The following is a 23,685-nucleotide window of genomic DNA, read 5'->3' on the forward strand; positions in this document are numbered from 1 at the left end:
AATGTGGTAGCCTCTTCAGGGCAAATGACCATGTTTATTCAAGAAATCAGTGAATGGGGATCCCTGGGTGGCGCAGTGGTTTCGTGCCTGTCTTTGGCCCAGGGCGCCATCCTGGAGACCCGGGATCGAATCCCACGTCAGGCTCCCGGTGCATGGAGCCTGCTTCTCCCTCTGCCTGTGTCTCTGCCTCTTTCTCTCTCTGTGTGACTATCATGAATAAATAAATAAAATCTTTAAAAAAAAAAAAAAAAAAAAGAAATCAGTGAATGAAAGAAAAATGGCAGTAAGATGGAAAACTATTCTTTTCTTTTTAAGATTTTATTTATTTACTTATTTGAGAGAGAGTGAGTGTGAGAGAACATAGCAGAGAAAGCTGCAAAGGGAAAGGGAGAAGCAGGCTCCACACTGAGCAGAGAGCCCGATGCTGGGCTCAATCCCAGGACCCTGGGATCATGACCTGAGCCAAAGGAAGATGCTTAACAGACTAAGCCACTCAGACACCCCTAGAAGACGATTGCTGATGAAAGAATTTTTAAAAAACATGAAAAATACAATGAGTTTTTAGATTTTTTTAAAGATTTTATTGAAATATTTAAGAATGAAATGACATAATTTATATTTATCTTAAAATACACCAGAAGAAAAAGAGGTGGGTGCAAATAGATTTAAGAAAAAAAAAAAGTCTGGCAAAATGTTGATAGTTGTTGAAAGTGGGAACATTCGTATTCATTTTACTCTATTGCTGGGTATTCTTGGAAAATGTTAACTAAAAGGTTTTTTGAAAGAATGAGTGAGTGTGACAGCAAATACACAAAACTCTTGGGAGTTTAGCTTTGCTGAGAAGCAGATAAATGTGAGATGTAAAAGGCAAAAAAAAAAATTTTTTTAAAGAGAGAAAGTGTAAATACAGGGGGTGAAGGAGGGGTGCTGCAGAGGGAGAGAATCCTAAACAGGCTCCATGCCCAGTGTGGGAGCCCTAAGTGGGGCCCGATCTCACGATCCCAAGATCAAGAGTCAGTTGCTCAACTGACTGAACTACTCAGATTCCCCCAAAAGGCAAAGATTTTTTAAAGACTAGTGCAGGGGATCCCTGGGTGGCTCAGTAGTTTAGCGCCTGCCTTTGGCCCAGGGCGCGATCCTAGAGTCCCGGGATCAAGTCCCGCGTCGGGCTCCCAGCATGGGAGCTTCTCCCTCCTCTTGTGTCTCTGCCCCTCTCTCTCTTTCTCTCATAAATAAATAAATACATAAATACATAAATAAATAAGTAAGTAAGTAAACCTTTAAAAAAAAAAAAAGACTAGTGCAAATGGGTGGGTCTTAGGGGCTCTGAATGATGGGCAGGAGTAGGAACCAAGTGGATGATAATGTAGCAAAGAAAGGTAACGAATGAACAAAATCAGAACAGGATCCAAAGTCAAAGACCAAATCTAAAATCTCTCCCATCTTAAGAGACAAAAGGGAAAATGAAATGCAGATAAATTTCATAATGCCTAAGTGTAACATGTACATATAACTATATCACCTCCATTATAAAATCTTAAGAGTGTTTCACATTGTTAATATACTCTAGTGATACAGAAAATATGACTGGATTTATTAAGGTGTGAATCCTAAACTCAGCTCCAATGCCTACTTCATAAATGACCTTTAGCTATTATACTCTTATTTGCCTCGTTTTTGCTTTTGTAAACTAATACCTACACTTTGAAAAGTTATTGTTGAGAATTACAGTATGTCAATGGCCCAGCAAACAGTAGGCCATCTGCTTACCATCACAGAGCAAAACTCAAGTCAGCTAATTATTACCAAGCACTTCAAAATGTTTGAGCCTGTAGCAATCATTTCTAAGGACTCAAATCACTTTGGGAACACATACCTACCTACTCATGCACTCCACACAATGCATAGGAACTATGGGAAAACAGAATGACAAAATAAACATTCTCATATAGAAGAATGGCAGAATAGAAAACTCACTAGGCAAAAATCAAACTGGAAAGTCTCAAAAAAAAAATCTACTGAAACATTCACATAAAAATAGTCCTCGTTTGCTGAATATCGCAGATGATTGAATCATCAATCTCTTCCAAAATTAAACTGACCCTTCAGAATATATTTCAAAATTAAGAATTGCTCTGTCTACCTAAAGCAAAGACGATTAAAGTTAAGTCATGATCTAGAAAAACTATGCTGCTGCTTAATATGCACATTCTTCAAATCTCAGACAAAGTAACAATATATCCACAGAGGGAAAAGATTTAAGATAATCAAACTGTTTCCAAGCACCCTCAAAGGCTTCATTTATATGAAAATAATTTTACAGAAACAATCACTACCATCTTTGATTAAATCAAGTTCTTAAAATATCTAACTGGGTAACAATTTAGCTCACTTTAAGTTGCTATAGCGCGATGGGGCTCCTATTAAAAAACTATTCAATGATATCAACTCTTTCCTATCCTGGGCAAAAAGACCTTAAGCATTTAATATTCTCATTTTTATGGAAATAAATAAAAGGCTACAGAAATGACCAATACGAAATTCCTAATTAATTGGTTGGAAACTGGAATGAGAGGCCAAGTCTGTCCTTGTTCAGTGTCCCTCTATACTGTTTCGATTTGTTTTCCTTCGTACCAGATCTAACTTTTCCCCCCCTTACTGCAGTAATTTATATTGTACTAACAGTGAGTGGCCAAACCAACATTAATTAATCCAAATCTGTTCATTTTAGGAGAATTCTCCCCTTATCAACCTAACAGGTATCTTTAACCAAGGCACAGTATTTTTCTAATTCTATCCCTCAAACATACTTGAGAACCTACAAACATTAAAAATATGTATTTAACTATGATTAAAACTAAAAAATTCAAAAGCATTATAGACCAAATATTACCACAATGGATACCACCCTCCATAAAATCTTAAATCCTGTTTTTGTGCCACTTTTGTAGTAAAATATCTCCCAACATCTCTATACCCGTATGAACTTTCCAAAGTATGTCACTGAACTGTAATTACATGCTGGTCTTTTAAAAATTCAGTTCAACAGCAACAGCATATTTCATTCTATGTTCATGTAAATTTCAAAAATAAATTCACAACTAATAATACAATTAATAGTTGGACAAGGCTCAGCATTATTTGGTTTTAACGCTCTCCTCAAAGATTAAGATATGTCATAAGGGGCAGCCTGGGTGGCTCAGCGGTTTAGCGCCGCTTTCAGCCCAGGGCCTGATCCTGGAGACCTGGGATCAAGTCCCACAACAGGCTCCCTGCGTGGAATCTGCTTCTCCCTCTGCCTGTGTCTCTGCCCCTCTCTCTCTGTGTGTCTCTCTCATGAATAAATAAATAAAATCTTAAAAAAAATATATACGTCATAGGGCAAGTCACATTATATACAGATCACTGTACGGAATTTAAATTTGAAGTGTTTTCTGATTTTTTAATTATTACATGGAATGTGAGATTAATGATACAACTTTGAAAACAAGTTTATTAGAAATAATCAACTTTCTTCATTCACTTTTCAGACAATTCATACTTATATATCCTATACACTTAAAGCTCTCAGCTTTTCCTTTATCAAATTCAGAATGCTCATCAACTGATAAACCAAGAGTTCAATCTATTGTGACAGCTAACATGCCACATTCTAACATGCCTACATGCCAGCCAACATTTGTTTCTCAAGCTCTGCCATCTTTATTCAGTGCCCATTTTTATAATCTTTAAGACATTTTACTGTGTTTCTCCTATTGTTTTGTAAGAATGAATAGAAAATGAAAATACAAAAGCCTACCAGCAATATTAATTCAACTAAATAATAATGAGCATCAGGGCAGCCTGGGTGGCTCAGTGGTTCAGTGCCGCCTTCAGCCCAGGGCGTGATCCCAGAGTCCCGGGATCGAGTCCCACGTCAGGCTCCCTGCATGGAGCCTGCTTCTCCCTCTGCCTGTCTCTCTCTCTCTCTCTCTCTCTGGGTCTCTCATGAATAAATAAATAAAATATTTAAAAAAAAAAAAAAGAAAGAAAATGTTCCGGAAAAAAAAAAAAATGAGCATCAGCAAGGAATCCAAAAGAAAAAAATTTCAAATACTAAATGGGCTTAACTAGCTTAAACATAAATGAAATGCTGATAAAACAGTTAAAAGATCATATCAAATGCGAAAGTATAGGTGTGCCAATTATAGATTATTCACTCCCATCTTTAAATTCACCCTTTCTGGGAATCCCTGGGTGACTCAGTGGTTTAGTGACTGTGTCTTTCATGAATAAATAAATAAAATCTTAAAAAAAAATAAAAATAAATTCACCCTTTCTGCCTAAGCTCTGAAAATGAATTTGGGCCCTTTAAGTATTTTTCCTTTGCCAGCTGGCACATGCTAAACTTTGTCAGTAGAGGAGGCAGGAGAGTCATCTCAGGAAGTAAGGGGTGTTTTTGTTTCCTCATTCAAGTATGATTGCCCAGAAGTCTCCCAAAGCATTTATAACTTCTCCAGCTCATAGATCCTGCCGTACAGATACTTCTCCAGCATCCTGCTCCTGCCGCATACGTGGCTTCTCCAAAGCCCAGTTCATGAATGAGTTGTGCAACTTCTCTAGCACCAAGTTCCTATATCAGAATGTATACTGCTTGTATTTTTTCTGTCTTGACATTTAACAGGCCTTTTCAAACTAATGACTTGAATCTTACTTCAGCTCAAATAAATTCTCTTCCTTTTAAAAAATTTCTTCCTTCTTTTTTTCTGACATCTTTCCACGTCTACTATTAAGTAGAGGGTGCAGGGCTGCTATATATTGTCGCACTTGTACTTTGCACAAGAAAATCCCACTGAGGAGTAGAAGCTGAAACCCAGCCCATGCCCCATGAACCAAATACTGCATCTGCTCAAAAAACATCACCTGTTCATTAAGCCGTGTGAAATGAAAATGAGAAAGTGGACTTTTTGTATGAAGTGTAGCTTTCATGTCTCAACTTTTCACTAATATTTCCTTATCTTTTTCTTTTTGTTCTAGATTTCAGATCTTTCTCTATATGTATTTATATAGCTATAGAAAAAAACAGATGTGCATGTACATAACTATAGGAAAATTATCATTTTTGTGGGAGCTTCATAGTAAGTCTGGTATTTTGGACCCAAGCCCCAAAAAATAGATTTTATGACCTGGAGGCATCAAGATTTTTAAAAGCTCACCAAGTAATTTGAGTGTGCAAACAAGACTAAGCTCTACTGCTATAAATTAACAGTGCTCAAGACTTTTTGTTCAAATATTCCCTAATATAACTGCAAATCAATGCATATCCTCACCATTTTTAAACTGGCAAGCAAACTGCTTCATAGCTTATAATGAATGCAGAAGTTATCATTCTAATGTACTCTAAATACTGTCATTTTTAATAAAGTTGTTATATTTGTTTTCAAAAATATAACAGAAAATATAATCTATTTTTAAAAACGTATACTCTTTTTACATACTCTAAAATTTGTACTATTTTGTTTTTCATTAAACTTCCCCCACAGAATTACACTAATGTAATATTCTTTTATGCTTAGAGTCTTTATGACTTCTGTGAGAAAAGAGGATGTAAATTAAATTAAGGTTTTTTGGTTTTGAACATGAGATTCTAAGTAATTTTAAAAATTTCTCCTGGATACTATTATCAATATCTTAAATATACTATTGACCAAAACTATATAAATATAATTATAAAATCTGACAGATGATTAAGTATAGAGTAAAATGGTACTAGAAATGATTCTTGGGGTGCCTGGGTGGCTCAGTTGGTTAAGCATCTGTCTTCGGCTCATGCCATGATCCCAGGGTCCTGGGATTCCTGGGATCGAACCTGCTTCTCCCTCTCCCTCTGCCTGCTACTCCCCCTGCTTGTGCTCACTCTTTTTTTCTCTCTGTCAAATAAATAAACACATAAAATCTTAAAATAAAAAAAAGGGAAAGAAATGATTCTCGAAGATATGGGCAGGAGTTTTTTTTTCTTAATAATTACTTCACGTGTATATGGATAAATATTACTGATAGAATAAGATGAAATTGAGCATCAAGTCCATACCATTTTCAATTTTATAGGTACATGCATTAAAAATCTTGCTCACATAAGTAGTTCATGAATGGCTCAGTCAGTTAAATATCTGCCTCCAGCTTAGGTAACGATCCCAGGGTCCTGGGATGGGGCCCTGTGTCAGGCTTGCTCACATAAATGCATGAAAACAGAATGAATTTATTAGTACTGTTACTTAATTTTTTGGCCCTCTTCTAAATTTTATGCCAAAAAGCACATAATGAGCTACATTACAAAAGAGGTAAATAATCTGTACTCTAAAAACTACAGAACACTTATGGAAGAAATTGAGGAAGACACAAAGTGATGGAAAAACATTCCATGTTCATAGGTTGGATGAGTAAGTATTGTGAAAATGTCTATACTACCCAGAGCAATCTACACATTCAATGCAATCCCTATCAAAATACCATGGACATTTTTCAGAGTTAGAACAAATAATCCTAAGATTTGTATGGAACCAGAAAAGATCCCAAGTAGCCAGAGGAATGTTGAAAAAAAAAAAAAAATCTGGAGGCATCACAATGCCTGACCTAAAGCTGTATTATAAAGCTGTGATCATCAAGACAGCAAGGTACTGGCACAAAAACAGACACACAGATCAATGGAACAGAATAGAAAACACAGAAATGGACTCTCAACTCTGGTTAACTAATCTTCAACAAAGCAGGAAAGAATATCCAGTGGAAAAAAGACAATCTCTTCAATAAATGGTACTGGGAAAATTGGACAGCCACATGCAGAAGAATGAAACTAGACCATTCTATTACACTACACACAATGTTAAACTTAAAATGGGTGAAAGAAGAAAAAAATGGATGAAAGACCTAAATGTGAGTCAAGAATCCAACAAAATCCTATAGGAAAACACAGGCAGCAACTTATTTGACCTCCACTGGAGCAACTTCTTGCAAGACACATCTCTAAAGCCAAGGGAAACAAAAGCAAAATGAACTATTGGGACTTCATCAAGATAAAAAGCTTCTGCACAACAAAGGAAACAGTCAACAAAACTAAAAGGCAACCTACAGAATGGGAGAAGATATTTGCAAATGACATGTCAGATTAGGATGCTATCATTCTAAGCAATTTAGGAAATAAATCACTTAAAGCTAAATTGAAATTTTTCCTGAAGCCTTAACCTTTCAAATTTCGTAATTAATTGGACAATTTACATATAAGTAAACGATTTAAATTGGGCAATTTAAAAGCAGCCATATCAGAATCCATATCCATATCTACAGTCATATAAATGCAAGTTTATTTGCAAGACCCCTGAAGGAAAATTTTATCACCAACAACAACTTCTCTACTCAAAGGACAAAACTAGACAAGTCCTGGTATATTTTAATTAGGTAAACAAAACTTAAACGGACATTTAAAGGTTCCTTCTAGTGAACCATTTCCTTTCAAGAAGTTGAAATCCCTGTGCTATCTTGACTACAAAGTCATGATTCATGGAGTGCCTAAGACTTTGTTCATGGAAACCTAACCATAATCAGATGATTAGAAATGTTGGTAATTTAGCAACCTGCTAGAAGAAATGGGTGGACAGACTTTCATAATCCAAAATCTTGACCTGCATGTTTTTTCTTTACCCCAACTCATTCCTGACATGTAGGTTCAATCTTTTTGGTATTTGAGTTACTGGTTCAGCAGAAACCAGGGAAAATAATAACTGTGTAGTCAGAATGTAATCCAACTGTATACTGTTTACTTTATTGTAAATACTGGTAAACAAAGGTCAATAAATAGTTTCATATTTTAAAAATCACTTATTATGATCTACCAACAGACAAACTGATTAGGTCCTTATTTTGTTTAAAAAAAGGAACTGAGAACCACCTATTTTTCAAGAGGATTTTTCTTCTTTTTAGCCATTCATTTTGTTAACTTCAATGTCAACTCTTACAACTATCCTTTTGTTTGGCACCCTGGAGATTTCACACTCCATAGAAATAAGTGAGAGGCATGCCTCCTTCACAAACATGAAATAGGAGGTAGGAAAACCAGAAGCATTCAAAGTGCAAGCAAACATCACCTGGAGTTCCCATCTAAAAATGTAAACTATGACTATAGGTCTAGGGTAGGGTCTGAGATTCTGCATTTCTAACAAGCACCTGGTAATGACAGTGCTGGTGAATGGACCACACTTTTTGAGTAGCAATGCCCTAACCCACAGGCAAGTTCTCTCTAGCAGTTCAATTTTTAAGAGCGAATACACAAGAATAATAAGAGGCAAGAAATTGAATCCCTTAGAACTATTTTAGCCTATGTACCTCTTGTAAAGTCTACATGTACTCCCAGCGACAAGCATGCCACAATTTGAATACTGTTCAAATTAGCTACTAAAAATTAAAATCACTGGGTTCTAAGAGTGTTAAAAAAAATTTAATTATACACCACAGACTTTATTCCCATCACTTTTCTACTTAAAATGCTTTGATGGCTCCTAACTTTCCAGGAAATAAAATTCCAACTCACTAACATGAGATTTAGGACCCTCGGTAACTTGTGTTTATAATCAAACAAATCATACGTACACACAATCTCTATTTTTTTTTTGTTTAAAAATAACATTTATTTGCTAAAATAAATTTTATTTATTTTAAATAAATAAATTTAAATTTTATTTTAGGGATCCCTGGGTGGCGCAGCGGTTTGGCGCCTGCCTTTGGCCCAGGGCTCGATCCTGGAGACCCGGGATCGAGTCCCACGTCGGGCTCCCAGTGCATGGAGTCTGCTTCTCCCTCTGCCTTGTGTCTCTGCCTCTCTCTCTCTCTCTCTGTGACTATCATAAATAAATTTTAAAAAATAAAATAAAATAAAATAAAATTTATTTTAAATTTAAAACTCTGGGCAACACTCAAACAAATTAAAAAATAAAAACCAACCCAATTATGACAATCCAGAGACAATCACTATCGATTTTTCCCATATGCATAAGCATAAAATTTACCTGTGTGTGCATGTGCACATGCATATTTTTAAAAATACACTCGTTCGGGGATCCCTGGGTGGCGCAGTGGTTTGGCGCCTGCCTTTGGCCCAGGGCGCGATCCTGGAGACCCGGGATCGAATCCCACGTCGGGCTGCCGGTGCATGGAGCCTGCTTCTCCCTCTGCCTATGTCTCTGCCTCTCTCTCTCTCTCTCTGTGACTATCATAAATAAATAAAAATTAAAAAAAAAATAAAATAAAAAAAAAAAAATAAAAATACACTCGTTCAAAATAAAAAAAAGAGAAAGATATTCCCTTAGTCTTCAATATGTAAGGGGAAAGTTATCAAAGTTCAGCACAGACGATTTTATAGGAAAATGGCAATCAATGTTAAACATGATTACCATCAGACTATAAAATTAAACTACATGACATAAGTGAGGGTTAATAAAATTTAAATAGATATTTTTAAAAATAAAAATAAAAAAATAAAAATAAACTGGATCAAACCAGTAATCAGGAGTTTTGTCTTTTTTTTTAACACGTCATTATATCTGAAATATTTTTTATATAGCATTAAAAAACATTTTAAAACATCTTTAACTGGCATCCTAAGAGTTTATCATAACTCAGACACCTCAAAAAGCTGTTCTATTAAACCCAGTACATCTCAGGGTGACATATTACTGTCAATAGTATTAGATATTCATTAGAGGATTAATTTGCAATCCATGTATATTTTAGATAAATATAAAAATAAGATCTAGCCTAAGTACCCTCGATAAAGCAAGTAGGAGTATCATTAAAAATTCAAACTGTTGGGATCCCTGGGTGGCGCAGCTGTTTGGCGCCTGCCTTTGGCCCAGGGCGCAATCCTGGAGACCCGGGATCGAATCCCACGTCGGGCTCCCGGTGCATGGAGCCTGCTCCTCCCTCTGCCTGTGTCTCTGCCTCTCTCTCTCTGTGTGTGTGACTATCGTAAATAAATAAAATTTAAAAAAAAAATTCAAACTGTCTTAATACCCTTAAAAGAATGAAATAACATTCACTTTGTTTTCACTACACTGATTTTTTTTGCAATAGTCTCCTAAATGCATCTGTAGTAAGTACCTGCTTATATCTCCTAATATGCGAACCATAAAGCGAGTATAAATAAATAAAGGAGAGTTCATTGACAAATATAGATAAATGTTAATTGTGAAGAGAGTACGATGGCAAATGCATTTGGAACGCTAGTAGCCAAGCTGCCTTCAGTAGGTAACTGTTTTGTAATTGTGACTAAGAAATAAGTCTGAACAAAAAATAAAAAGGCTTAATGCATTAAAAAGTGGTGGCCTTGGACAGAAATATGGGCAAGGTCACTAGTTCACATATGTTATGTCTAAGAAGTACCTGACCTGACTGACCTGGGCTGTATCAAGCACTCTGTATAGCACAACTGTTTGAGAAAAGTCTGCCTCCAAGCACTTCCCTCGTTCTGATACACTTCAGTAACCAAACGAATTCCAAATGTTAACTCAATTTCCCAAAAACAAGTTCCTGACTGAATATGCACAAGAGTAAGGATAAATTGCTGCATTCAAGAAATTTGATGGGTAATAAAATAAATTATATCTGTACACAAAGGCAGGCATAGCTCATTTACCTCTTCGAAGATGTCTCTCTCCTCAAGCCCTGGCCACAGTAAGAGCTGTTCCACTTCTGATTTCTGTAACATTCACTGCTTTTATCACACATCTAAACTTAGCTTTTGTTACCTTCAATATGTATCTTTTGAACTACTGTATGTATAGACAGTTCACCACCAGAGATCCTCTCTTACACCTTCGAATAGGTTTGGCTATTACCCAAGAGTTAATAAGCACCCAATAATTTGTTTATGGTAAAGACAGTTAAAAATGTGAAAAGCCGTAACAGCAACTTGAATACCACAATGTAGCAAAAATGAATAAATAAATACCAAAATTTGTCTTTAACTTGCCACCTATAGTAGTATTTTAGGTTGTAGAAAATGGGTATCATGATAGATGTCATAGCTTAAACCTTCACACCTAGTTTATGAATTTTCCAATCACCTGAAATTCCCTCTATGTCCTGGGAGAAACTATTTTGCCAATAAAAGTTATTCTCAGCTGTTTTAAAATCTATGCCCCCATATGCTTAAAGAAAGATTACATAAACAAGTTTCATATGTATCTCCCATTTAGTATTTCACATATAAGCAAACTATATAAATTTCAGGAAAAAAAAATACCAACTTCTAACTCCTATCCCTACTACTAACTACTTAGCATGTAAGTAAGTACACTGCTGACAGGAAGTTATCTTAGGACATGAAGACACTGAGCCAATCCATAACATATATTGCAAATAATAATAAAGGAAGATAATATTTGGAAAAGAGTAGAAAGTCCAGAAATAAACTCACAATTATATGGTCAATTAATTTCTGACATATAGGCAAAAGTACACAATGATAAAAGGACAGTCCCTTCAACAAATGGTGCTGGGAAAACTGGAAAGCTACATGCAAAAGAATGAAATCAAACCATTTTTTTCCACACCATACATAAAAAACTCAAAATGGATTAAAGACCTAAATGTGAGACCTGAAACCATAAAAATCCTAGGAGAGAGCGGAGAGACTAACTTCTCTGACATCAGCCATAGCAACATTTTTCTAGGTGGGTCTATCCTGGGGCAAGGGAAATAAAAGCAAAAATGAACTTCTGGGACTACATCAAAATAAAAGGCTTCTGCATAGGAAAGAAAACCACCAACAAACCTAAAAGACTGAATGGGAGAAGATATTTGCAAATGGCATATCCCACAAAGGGTTAGTATCCAAAACATACAAAGAATTTACAACACCCAAAAAACAAATAATCTGATTGAAAATGGGCAGGAGACATAAACAGACATTTCTCCAAAGAAGACACCCAGATGGCCAACAGACACACGAAAGATGCTCAACATCACATATCATCAGGGAAATGCAAATCAAATCCACAATGAGATTCCCTTCACATGTCAGAATGTGATGATTTTGTGTAAAATCAAAAACGCAAGAAACGAGTGTTGGTAAAGATATGGAGAAAAAGGAACCCGTGTGGGGTGCCTAGGTGGCTCAGTGGTTGAGCATCTACCTTTCGCTCAAGTTGTGATCCCAGGGTCCTAGGATCAAGTCCTGCATTGGGGAGTCTGCTTCTCCCTCTGCCTATGTCTCTCCCTCTTTCTGTGTCTCTTAATGGATAAATAAAATCTTTTAAGAAGGAAGGAAGGAAGGAAAGAAGGAAGGAAGGAAGGAAGGAAGGAAGGGAGGGAGGGAGGGAGGGAGGGAGGGAGGGAGGGAGGAAGGAAGGAAGGAAAGGGGGAGGAAGGAAGGAGGCAGGCAGGCACCCTTGTGCATTGTTGGTGGAAATGCAAACTGGTGTAGCCACTGTGGAAGACAGTATGGAGGTTCCTCAAAAAATCAAAAATAGAACTACCCTACAATCCAGTAATTAATTGCACTACTGGGTATTCACCTAAAGAATAGGAAATCACTAATTCAAAGAGATACATGCACTTCTATGTTTACTGCAGCATTATTTACAAAAGTCAAATTAAGGAAGCAGCCCAAATGTCTACTGATAGATGAATAAAGAAGATGTGGTATATGTATGTAATGGAATATTATTCACCCGTAAAAAAGAATGAAGTCTTGCCATCTGCAACATCATGGATGGACCTAGAGAGTATAATGCTAAGCGAAGTCAGAGACAAATACCATATGATTTCATTCATATATGGAATTTAAAAAACAAATCTAATGAACAAAGGGGGAAAAAAGAGACAAACCAAAAAAGCAAATTAACTGTAGAAAATAAACTAATGGTTACCAGAGGTGAGGTTGGGGGAGGGGGGGAGTGTAAACAGGTGAAGGAGATTAAGGGTACACTTATCTTGAGCACTGAGTAATATATGGAATTGTTTAAGCACTAGATTATATACCTGATACAAATATAACACTGTATGTTTATTTTACTGGATTTAAATTTTTTAAAATAAAACAAAAAAAAGGGAGGAAGATAAAGGACTAGCTAAACTGTCATGGTGTTCTCAGAGCAATAAATTTGAAGTGAAGCAATTTGTTATCTAATTGCAGATGGTCATTTTTCCTTATAAGGATTCAGTTCCTAAGCACTAATCAGTTTCTTAGAACTACTTCAATAAGAAAAAAAAAAAAAAAACACCTCAACCAACAGCTAGTAGTTCCTCAAACAGTTAAACATAGTTACCATATATACCATATAACCCAGAAATTCCGTTTTAGGCATTTACCCAAGAAACATAAAAACATTTTATACAAAAACTTACAAACAATGGTTTACGGCAACATTATTCATAATAGCTAAAAAGTAAAAAAAAAAAAAAAAAAAAATAGCTAAAAAGTAAATACAACCCAAATGCCAGTCTACAAATGAACGGGTAAACGGGTAAACAAAATGTGGTGTATAAATAGAATAGAATATTATCAGCCATAAAAAGGATGTAGTACTGATACATGCTACAAAATGGATGAGCCTTAAAAACAGTATGTTAAGTAAACGAAACCAATCACAACAGACTATATCATATGTTACATGATTTTATTTATATGAAATGCCTGGAATAGGCAAACCTATAGAGATAGAAATTAGATTGGTGCCTAGAAATGGCAGAGTAAGCAGATAATGGCTAAAGGGTATAGTTCTCTTTTTGAGACTATAGAAATGTTCTAAAACTGACTGCAGTAATGGTCATACGTATCTGTGAATCTGTGAATATAGTAAAACCCATTAAATTATACACTTTAAATGGCCAAACTATATGGCATATGAACTACCAAACCAAAAACACTGTTCTATAAAAGAATCAACTAACAAATAAGTATATTCAAGGAATTTAAACTCAGCTTTAAAGTTCTCAAGGTCTCAGTAGAAATACTGACTGTAATTACAAATAACTTTATAATAAAAACTTTTCTTAAGATTTTATTTATTTATGAAACCTAGAGAGAGAGGCAGAGACATAGGCAGAAGGAGAAGCAGGCTCTCTGCAAAGGAGCCGGACACAGGACTCGATCTCGGATCCCAGGATCACACCCTGAGCTGAAGGCAGAAGCCCAACCGCTAAGCCACCCAGGCGTCCCATAATAAAAACTTTTTAAAAGTCCAAGATAGGTAAGAAGTTTTCTATTGTTCAAGTCCTCCCAAATATAACACTCCAACCCAAGATAATCAATTTCACTTACAATATTCTCAGAAATTGTTAAAAACCATGAAAATGTACAGCACGGATTTAAATCTAACTAATTATTTGGTATTTTGAACATAGCCAGTATGACTCCCTCCAGCACCAGATCAAAATTACATTAAAGAGAAAAGCAGGGATCCCTGGGTGGCGCAGCGGTTTAGCGCCTGCCTTTGGCCCAGGGCGCGATCCTGGAGACCCGGGATCGAATCCCACGTCGGGCTCCCGGTGCATGGAGCCTGCTTCTCCCTCTGCCTATGTCTCTGCCTCTCTCTCTCTCTCTCTCTGTGTGACTATCACAAATAAATAAAAATTAAAAAAAAAAAAAAAAGAGAAAAGCAGCCCAAATTCCTAGTTAATCCAGCCATTTATCCATTTAATAATCATTGTGCCAGGGACACCTGGGTAGCTCAGCTGGTTGAGCATCTGACTCCTGATTTCGGCTCAGGTCATGATCTCAGGGTCCTGAGACTGAGTCCCACGTTAGGCTCATGCACTCAACAGGGAGTCTGTTTCTCCCCCTCCCTCTCCCCTGGCTTGCACTCCCCTCTCTCTCCTCCTCATATGAATAATAAATATTTAAAAATAAAAATAAAATAAAATATATAAATAAAATGAAATAAATAAAAAATAAACCGCATGCTAGACTACAACAATGAAGGGACAAAAACTCCACAGTCCCTACTAAGCTTGTGGTCTACCTGGGGGGTAGTAGCTATTAATCAAGAAATCATATAAATAAATGCATAGTTATAAGGTAACTTTTGAAAATTCAAAGTAATATTTGAAAAAGGCACACATTTAAAAAAAAAAGGAAAGAAATAGGTACACATTTGTATAAAAGCATTTAATTACTGGGGCAGAGAAAGGGGTGTCAGACTTACTGGGGCAAATGGAGGTAAGACAGGTGACACTTTAGCTGACAGCTGCAGAGTAAATAGGAGTTAAATTTTATGGCTCTTCCAATCAAACTACTTAAATCAAAAGGGACAAAGGAAGAAGGGGGATAATGAGAGAAGAGGAAAGGAGACATGACCCAAGGATGCCTGAAATAAGTTAGCATTTCTACTCATACGAAACAACATGCCTTAACAACAAATATATAGGTGATGACAACCATAAATAACAGTCATACGAAAGTAACACCAGGATATTTTAAAAGTATTAAATACTAACAATTTAACTTACAAACCAAAAAATTTACATGAGATCTTTGTATATCCTCTCTAAACAATGTCTTCGGGCAGCCGGGGTAGGGTAGCTCAGCGGTTTGGCGCCTGCCTTCAGCCCGGGGCGTGATCCTGGAGACCAGGGATTGAGTCCCGCATTGAACTCCCTGCATGGAGCCTGCTTCTCCCTCTGCCTGTCTCTCTCTGTCTCTCTCTGTGTCTCTCATGAATAAATAAATAAAATATTTTTAAATAAATAAATAAAGCCTTCAATAAATATAACATTCCCATGAAAGTTCTAATAAAAAAAAAGAAAGTTCTAATAAAAAGATAGATAATATAAGAACTACATTACAGAAAGGAAAATACCTATATACTTATGACAAAGATTAAACTCTACTTCTGGACTTCATAAACAATTAAGTCTCAAAAGAGATTTCCAAATCATCAATAAAACCAAGAATAAAATCTCATTTAAGGGGTGCCTGGGTGGCTCAGTAGGTTAAGCATCCACCTTTGGCATAGGTCATGATCCCAGAGTCCTGGGATCCAAATGGAATCAGGCAGGGAGCAAGGAATCTGCCTCTCCCTTCCCCTCTGCCCCTTCCCCTGCTTGTGCATGTGCTCTTTAATAAATAAGATCTTTTTTAAAAAGATAAAATCTCATTTTAACTCTTAGTCAATAAGTATTTAAACAATTGCTAAGAAATAATGTTATTTATATTTCATAATTTTTCCCATCAGGGATGAGGAATAAGTAGTTAAGATGCCAAAAGGCAAAATGAAGGAAAACACTCAGCAAAAAAATATTGAGCTCAAAGGTTAGGTTAATATATTAATATGATCATGAGGAATTATTAAGCCTACAAGACACAACATCTAATCCATAAGAACTAAATACAATTATTTCTGTTTCTGGAAATTACAGAATAGCCTGTAGCAGATCAACATTCCCTCTTAAAACTAGAAAACTGTATAAAATAGAAAAAAGAAAAGTTCTTAAGGTATCAGAGACTTTCTGAGGCAGCTAGGACTTGAGGTCCCAAAGAACTCATTAAAGGGAGCCTCACATTCTACAAGATATTCCAATTTCTCTAATGGCACAGGAAAAGGGGCTGGGAAAGGACAGTCACTAAAAGGTAGAAAAGCCAGCAGAACTTTTGGTAATTTTCATGTGGCCAGCAGGACAAAACTTGGTAGTTAGTCTTGCCACGATACCTAGGACTCAGGGGGTCAAGATCCCATAGCGAAAGGAGGCACACAAGAACAAACCTGACACTGTGTACTACTGACTTTCCCCTTGAGGCATCTGTCAAGTCTTAAACTACACAAAACAGAAGTTAAAGAGTCTGCCAAGAAAAAAAAAAAAAAAAAGAGTCTGCAAAAGCAAATGAAACACAAGGAGGAGCTTTTAGGACTCCCATGCTGCTGGAGAAACAAAAGCAGGAGAGGCCCTAGAAACAACTAGGTTCCCTGGAGGTCTACCAAAGGTGGGCAAACTAGCGGTTTACAAAACCGGAAACCCAGCTTCAAGTCAGTTCAGTTCTTGACTAAAGGTCCATTCCATGTGCCTGCCAGAAGACAGGTGAGTTTTCTCCAGAGAAAGGTACCTAACTGTAATTTGTACTTTTATCTAAAATTCTGTGTATAATGTCTGGCATTTAATCAAAAATTACCCCCCAAAATGGTGGTGGTGGTAGTAGTGTAGCGATAACAATTATCATTATAGAACATATAACAATATATAATTATATATGATAATAATTATTATATTACCAGACACACCAAAATACCTAACAAAAAGGAAAACAGGAATCCCTGGGTGGCGCAGCGGTTTGGTGCCTGCCTTTGGTTCAGGGCACGATCCTGGAGACCTGGGATGGAGTCCCACATCGGGCTCCCGGTGCATGGAGCCTGCTTCTCCCTCTGCCTATGTCTCTGCCTCTCTCTCTCTCTCTGTGACTATCATAAATAAATAAAAATTAAAAAAAAAAAAACAAAAAAAAAAAAAAAAAAGGAAAACAAAACAAAGATCTACAGGTGATCCAGATATTAGAGTTTAAAGACACAGTCTTTAAAGTACCTTGATTAGTATGTTCAAGAAAATGAATGACAGATATATCTGGGCGGCTCAGGCAGTTAAATGACAAAAGCTTGATTTTGGCTCAGGTTATGGTCTCAGGGTTGTGAGATGGAGCCCCACACCTGGCAAAATTAACAGAACATACAACTTCCTAGATTTGATCAAGATAAAAACTATTTCTATGCAAAAGGAGTCAGCTCTACAGACTGAGTCTCTAGTCCTCCATCTACCTCGTGTTCCTTTCCTCTGTCCTGGGTATATCTTTATTTTTCTAAAGTTCTAAGATTAGGGGCACCTGGGTGGCTCAGTGGTTGAGTGTCTGCCTTCAGCTCAGGGCATGATCCAGGAGTTCCGGGATCGAGTCCTATGTTGAACTCCCTGCGAGGAACCGCCTTATCCCTCTGCCTGGGTCTCTGCCTTCTCTCTGTGTCTCTCATGAATAAATAAATAAAATCTTTTTTTTTAAATTTATTTATGATAGTCACAGAGATAGAGAGAGAGAGGCAGAGACATAGACAGAGGGAGAAGCAGGCTCCATGCACCGGGAGCCCGACGTGGGATTCAATCCCGGGTCTCCAGGATCGTGCCCCGGGCCAAAGGCAGGCGCCAAACCGCTGCGCCACCCAGTGATCCCTAAATAAATAAAATCTTAAAAAAATAAATAAATAAAGTTCTAAGATTATCAGACTGAAAATACCAGAACTTTTTTTAGTGGCCAATAAAGTTCCTAAGCCGTACCAGTGTCTAATTTCAGTTTAGGGAAAGAGAAGGAAAGGTGAGTAAGAAAGGACATGACAGTCCCCAGTCTCCAGGGAGTGGAATACTCCAAACCAGTGATTCAAATTCATGGGCTTATAGGAGGAGTCTAGGGGATTGCAACAAATACTCAAATTCATATGCACAATGATCACTGTCTATGGACCCAATAAACAGTAAACCTCACAAATGTGTTCCAGTTTTCAAATGCATGTGATTTATAAAATAAAATTCATTTAAAAACTAAAATAGGGATCCCTGGGTGGCGCAGTGGTTTGGCGCCTGCCTTTGGCCCAGGGCGCGATCCTGGAGACCCGGGATCGAATCCCACATCGGGCTTCCGGTGCATGGAGCCTGCTTCTCCCTCTGCCTATGTCTCTGCCTCTCTCTTTCTCTCTCTGTGACTATCATAAATAAATAAAAATTAAAAAAAAAAAAGATTTAAAAACTAAAATAAAGGGAGGGGGAAGAAATTATTAGGAGTAAAGTCACTTCTGAATTATATAAGCATTGTTCAGACATCTCTAAGGACCTATCTCCCCAAAACCCCATTCTTACTCCCCAGTTGCCAAGGATAATGCCAAATAAACCCGGGTACACTGAAACAGAAAGTTTCCTACACAGACAGTAGGAAAACAGATGAACACTTTTAATACAACAATTCGACATCTAGGAACTCATCATAAATAAGTTCAAAATTTGTTTCTCTAGGCCAGTCTCCCTCTTAATGGCCAAAAAACAACAAAAGCCAGAAAGCCTAAATATCCAGTAATAGGAGAGCAATTAAATAAAATGCCATAAAATCATTACCTGGATTATAATGCATCATGAACAAATGATATAGAGGATACTCAATAACATTAGAAAATATTTATATAGAATAAGGAGAAAAAAGAATACCTAACAGCAAACAGAATAAAATCAAAACGAAAAATACAGTTACAAAATATCTGGAATGATATATATCAAAGGGTGATTAATTATTTTTGGATGATGTATTATGGATCATTTATATTTTGTTCCATTCTATATTCTGCAAATACGCCACAGTAAACTTAGGGGGCTTTTTTGCAAGCAGAAAAATATATATATTAATTTTTAAATGTGAAATTCTACAATAGTTGAAACAGATCCATCTCTCATCCTCACTGTCAAATATCACTTTTACTGTGAACTATGAGTCACATGTTAACACAAAGTAAAATTTTAATGGTTTGATTTTAAGTAATAAAGACTAACAAAAATAGGTAACACACTTAAAACTGTATCAGATTTTAACATCTAAACTATTTAAGTCTTTCAATAACATGTAAAGTAGAATCACTCCTAATCAATGAAATTACTTTATATGTAAAAAACTTTCAAAGGTCTTCCCAATCTTCATATTTATACATTAAAACTTAAATGTCAAGAAAATATATCTAAATATTGCTGTCTTTCTCTAAACTTACAGCACTTCTTATCCGTATTCACAATTAGGCACATACTACAGACATGTAAAATACTGAAGCAGCTTTGGTAACAGAAGTCAGAAGGCCCAAGATCAGAATACCATCTCCCACCCTTTCAACTCTTGGACCTGGGCAAATTAATTTATCTCTCTGAACTACAGTTTCCCTAGCTGTAAAACTGAATAATATTTAAAGCAATGGTGAAGGCTAAATCAAGAAACACACACTAAGTGCTAAGCACAGTGCCCAAAGAAGAGTTAATAAATGGTAGTTGTTACTATAGGCACATGCAATAGCTTTTAAGTCACAGAACTTGCCAAGCCATTTGAAAATTCTATGAAAAGTCACTTAACCTGTACAGACCTCAGTTTCCTTATCTACAAAAGCAAACAAACAAACAAACTCATCTTGCTGGTTGGTTCTGAGGATTAAGTAAATCTATATAGAAAAATCATCCTGCATATAATAGGTGCTCAATAAAGTGTAGCTGGTATTACTATGAGTTGGCTACATCAAGAAACATTTGAGTAGGAATTCCTGGGTGGCTCAGCGGTTTAGTGCCTGCCTTCGGCCCAGGGCGTGATCCTGGAGTCCTGGGATCGAGTCCCACATCAGGCTCCCTGCATGGAGCCTGCTTCTCCCTCTGTCTGTGTCTCTGCATCTCTCTCTCTGTGTCTCTCATGAATAAATAAATAAAATCTTTAAAAAAAAAAAAAAAAGAAAGATTTGAGTATAGAGATTAGGTTACAAAATATTTTTACATATAAACTCCCATGTAATTCTAACAATTAGTCATCATTTAAATGCCTTTCTCTTAATTCCCAAATTAAGCATAGATTTCAGAAAAATGTAAAATATGGCAAACTTTTTAAGCACACTGCAAAACAAAAGGCCACTTTGTTAGTTTCTAAATAAAAATGTGCTATCTATAACTAGATCTATTTTAATACTTTCAAGGTCCAAATAAACCTAAAAGAGTTGGAAGGAGGGATGCCTGGGTGGCTCAGCGGTTTAGCGCTGCCTTCGGCCCAGGGCGTGATCCTGGAGACCCGGGGGTCGTCCCACTTCAGGCTCCCTGCAGGGAGCCGGTTTCTCCCTCTGCCTGTGTCTCTGCCTCTCTCTCTCTCTATGTGTGTGTGTCTCTCATGAATAAATAAATAAAATCTTAAAAAAAGAGAGAGAGAGAGAGAGAGAAAGAGAGAGAGAGACAAGAGTTGGAAGGAAAAAATGTTTTTTTTTCCGGACTTTGGGAGAAGGGAAAAAATTCTAACCCTTAAGGAAGAAAAGTGATACCTGAATTTTTCCCTTTTTTCATGACTTCACATGTTTTTACACAACTAGAATTTAAGTGCCTTTATTATGAGAACTCTTTCCAATCTCTGAATTCCTGTCTCTACCTTTGTTCAGGAGCAGAATAGCACTATAAAGACTATGGAATGTGAAGTGAGACTGCCTAGATTCAAATCCTTACTTCATCTAGCTGTGTGACCTAAGGCAATTTTTAATCTTTCCATGTCCAGTGCCTCATCTGGAAAATAGAAATTCTTCATGCAATTGTGAGGATTAAATGAGTTAATACACTTAAAAAGAATTCATAAGAATCTACCATATGGAAGGCACATTGTAAGTGTTGCCCATTGTTATTATTCCTTTATTATTCCCCCCCTCAAAACGCCTAGATCTGTGATTCTTGAAATCAATAAATATTTGCTACCCAGTAGACAATTCCAACAAATAGCTTTACTTAAAATTAGACCTACTTAGGAAGTACCTAACATGACTGTCACAGCAATAAAGACACAGCAACTGCTATTAAAGAGGATTTTAGGGCGAAAGTAAGAAAGCCAATTCCCTTTCTTCTACTTCCTGTTATGTTATACAAAGCTATGGCTTGCTAAGAGAGGTTCAATACCAAAAGAGTTTTACAATTTACGCACGGCACACACCAATCCAGCAGATACAAAATTCTCAAACTCAAGCTCCATAATACTCAATTATACTCCTTCAAAGAAAAAAGTTCCAATTAATTACTCTTCTACTTTAATAGTTTAGTGCTTTAAAATAAAAACTATTTTGCATAGGACAGCAGAATGTTATGAGGATTAAATAAGACACTGTAAATGAAAGAGTTTGAGAGTTAATACGCATTAAGTACCAATTTATGAACATATCTGAGAGAACTTAACAGTCTATTTCTCCAACGTCAAACAGCTGCCTTCCAACCAAAAGTAATACTCTTGTCCACTTCATATCTTGGGCCAGGATGAGACATAAATCAGAGTAAAGTTGCCATCCCACTGAACCATTTCCTGCTTGAAATGCACTCTTTTTATACATAACTTAGATGGGACTTCTGATCTGATATCCAAGTCCTGCCCCTCCCCCAGAACCTTAAGGAGTGACATCCTGGAAGTAGCCTAACTTAACGCCAGAAAAAGTTGTGTTATTAGAAAACTTCTTTGAAGTCATTAGATCAAAGGATGCCACCCCAATTCCCTACCGTCTGTGGTCCTAACCTGGGTACAGAAAAATGCTAATTGTCTCCAGACTCAAGAATGTGTTGGCCTCAAAAGTCAGAATTACCTAGGGCCACATCTCAACTCCAGCTGAGGGCTGGAATGTTTACCTGGCGCACTCTCAAATGAAACGCTGGGAGTCGGACACCGATCAGGAACACAGGCGTCGAGAGACCACACAGGCCAGATCTGACCACAAGTCACTTGGCACCCTTCGCTGAAGCAAACCCTACTGAAGGCCCGCCTGCCAACCCTTGACCCGGTGGACAGGACAATGGGCCAGCAGTCCACAGAGTCACAGATTCTTGTGGTCACAGATGCGTTCTGACGGATGTGACTGAACAAATCAAAGTTGAGAAAATGTAAAGAATTCTCTAAATGCAGGTGAAAAATCTAGAGCATGCCTCACAGACCCAGCTCTTTCATTTGTTCAGTGACATCAAAGGTAGACCATCGGTAACTTGTTTTGTTCACCAAGTCATTCCTGGCCTCGTGAAACGACAGTCCGGGGGGGCAACCAGCGCTTTTCTTCCGGGTCCGCACACACCTTAAGACTTTACTAAGCCAGTTTCTCCAGCTGTACGGAAAACCGCAGTTACATGTTCTTCTCTCAAAGTTAAGCTAACGATAGAAAAAATATATATATGAAAGTACTTTCAGCGTTTCAGAAGGAATCTGCTACAAAAACAAACAAACAAGAAAAAAAAAAAAAAAAACAACCATACGGCAGTAAGGCCATGAAACTCTTTTCAGCCCCAAATCGGGGATGCAGACGGAGCCAGTGCTGGAAGCCCAGGCCATTAAAGCCAGACTCCTCTGTCTCCCTCGGAGTTTCTGGGCTGGGAGACTGCTGGGTGTTTACAGCAACCCAAGTTCTGAGCCGTAACGCGACGGGGCTGTTCGGCCACGTCCCAGCCCGCTCCCTGGCTCTTCCAGACCTAGCGGCCGGGAAAGGGCGACCGTCCGCCGGCGCTCCCCGCCCCGCCCGGCTTCCGAGGCGCCCCGCAGCCCGCAGCCCGCAGCCTTCCGTGACCCTCCCGGCCCGTCCCGAGCCCGTCCCCGCAGTGACCCCGCTCGGGAACACCCACTCCTCCGCTCGGCCTCACCCCGTCGGGCCCTCACCCCGCAGCCCCGGCCCCCGGAGCCCCGACCACCCAGGCAGCCTCCCCGGGCCGGCCGGCGGGACCCCGCGGCCCCGAGCCGCCCCCCCCCAGCCCCGGGCGCAGCATCGCGCGGCCCCCCGCGGCCGCGGGCGCCGCACACCTCCCCCTCCCCCCGGACCCCGCGCTCCCGACACGACGCCCTCGGGGAGACGGGGTGGGGAGGGCGGAGCTCCCGCGGCTGGACCGAGACCCGGGAGGCCAGGCGTCCCCCCACCAGGCCCCGCCTGGGCCTCTCGGCTCCACCGCCCTCCGCGG

The 23,685-nt window shown here is 38.1% G+C and overlaps 1 protein-coding gene across 11 annotated transcripts in view; it reads right to left on the reverse strand.

Moving 5' to 3' along the window:
• MKLN1 (muskelin 1) overlaps positions 1–23,685 on the reverse strand; it is a 326,298-nt gene that overhangs the window by 138,541 nt on the left and 164,072 nt on the right. Inside the window, exon 1 of one of the 11 annotated variants that reach the window (XM_025471684.3) lies at positions 22,378–22,623. The exons of the other annotated variants lie outside the window; for them this stretch is intronic. The gene's annotated coding sequence lies outside the window, so the exon portion shown is untranslated. Of the gene's footprint in view, positions 1–22,377; positions 22,624–23,685 lie in introns of those variants that run through there. 11 annotated transcript variants of the gene reach the window in all.

Source organism: Canis lupus, chromosome 14 (genome assembly GCF_003254725.2).
Source record: "Canis lupus dingo isolate Sandy chromosome 14, ASM325472v2, whole genome shotgun sequence".
Lineage (NCBI taxonomy): Eukaryota > Metazoa > Chordata > Mammalia > Carnivora > Canidae > Canis > Canis lupus.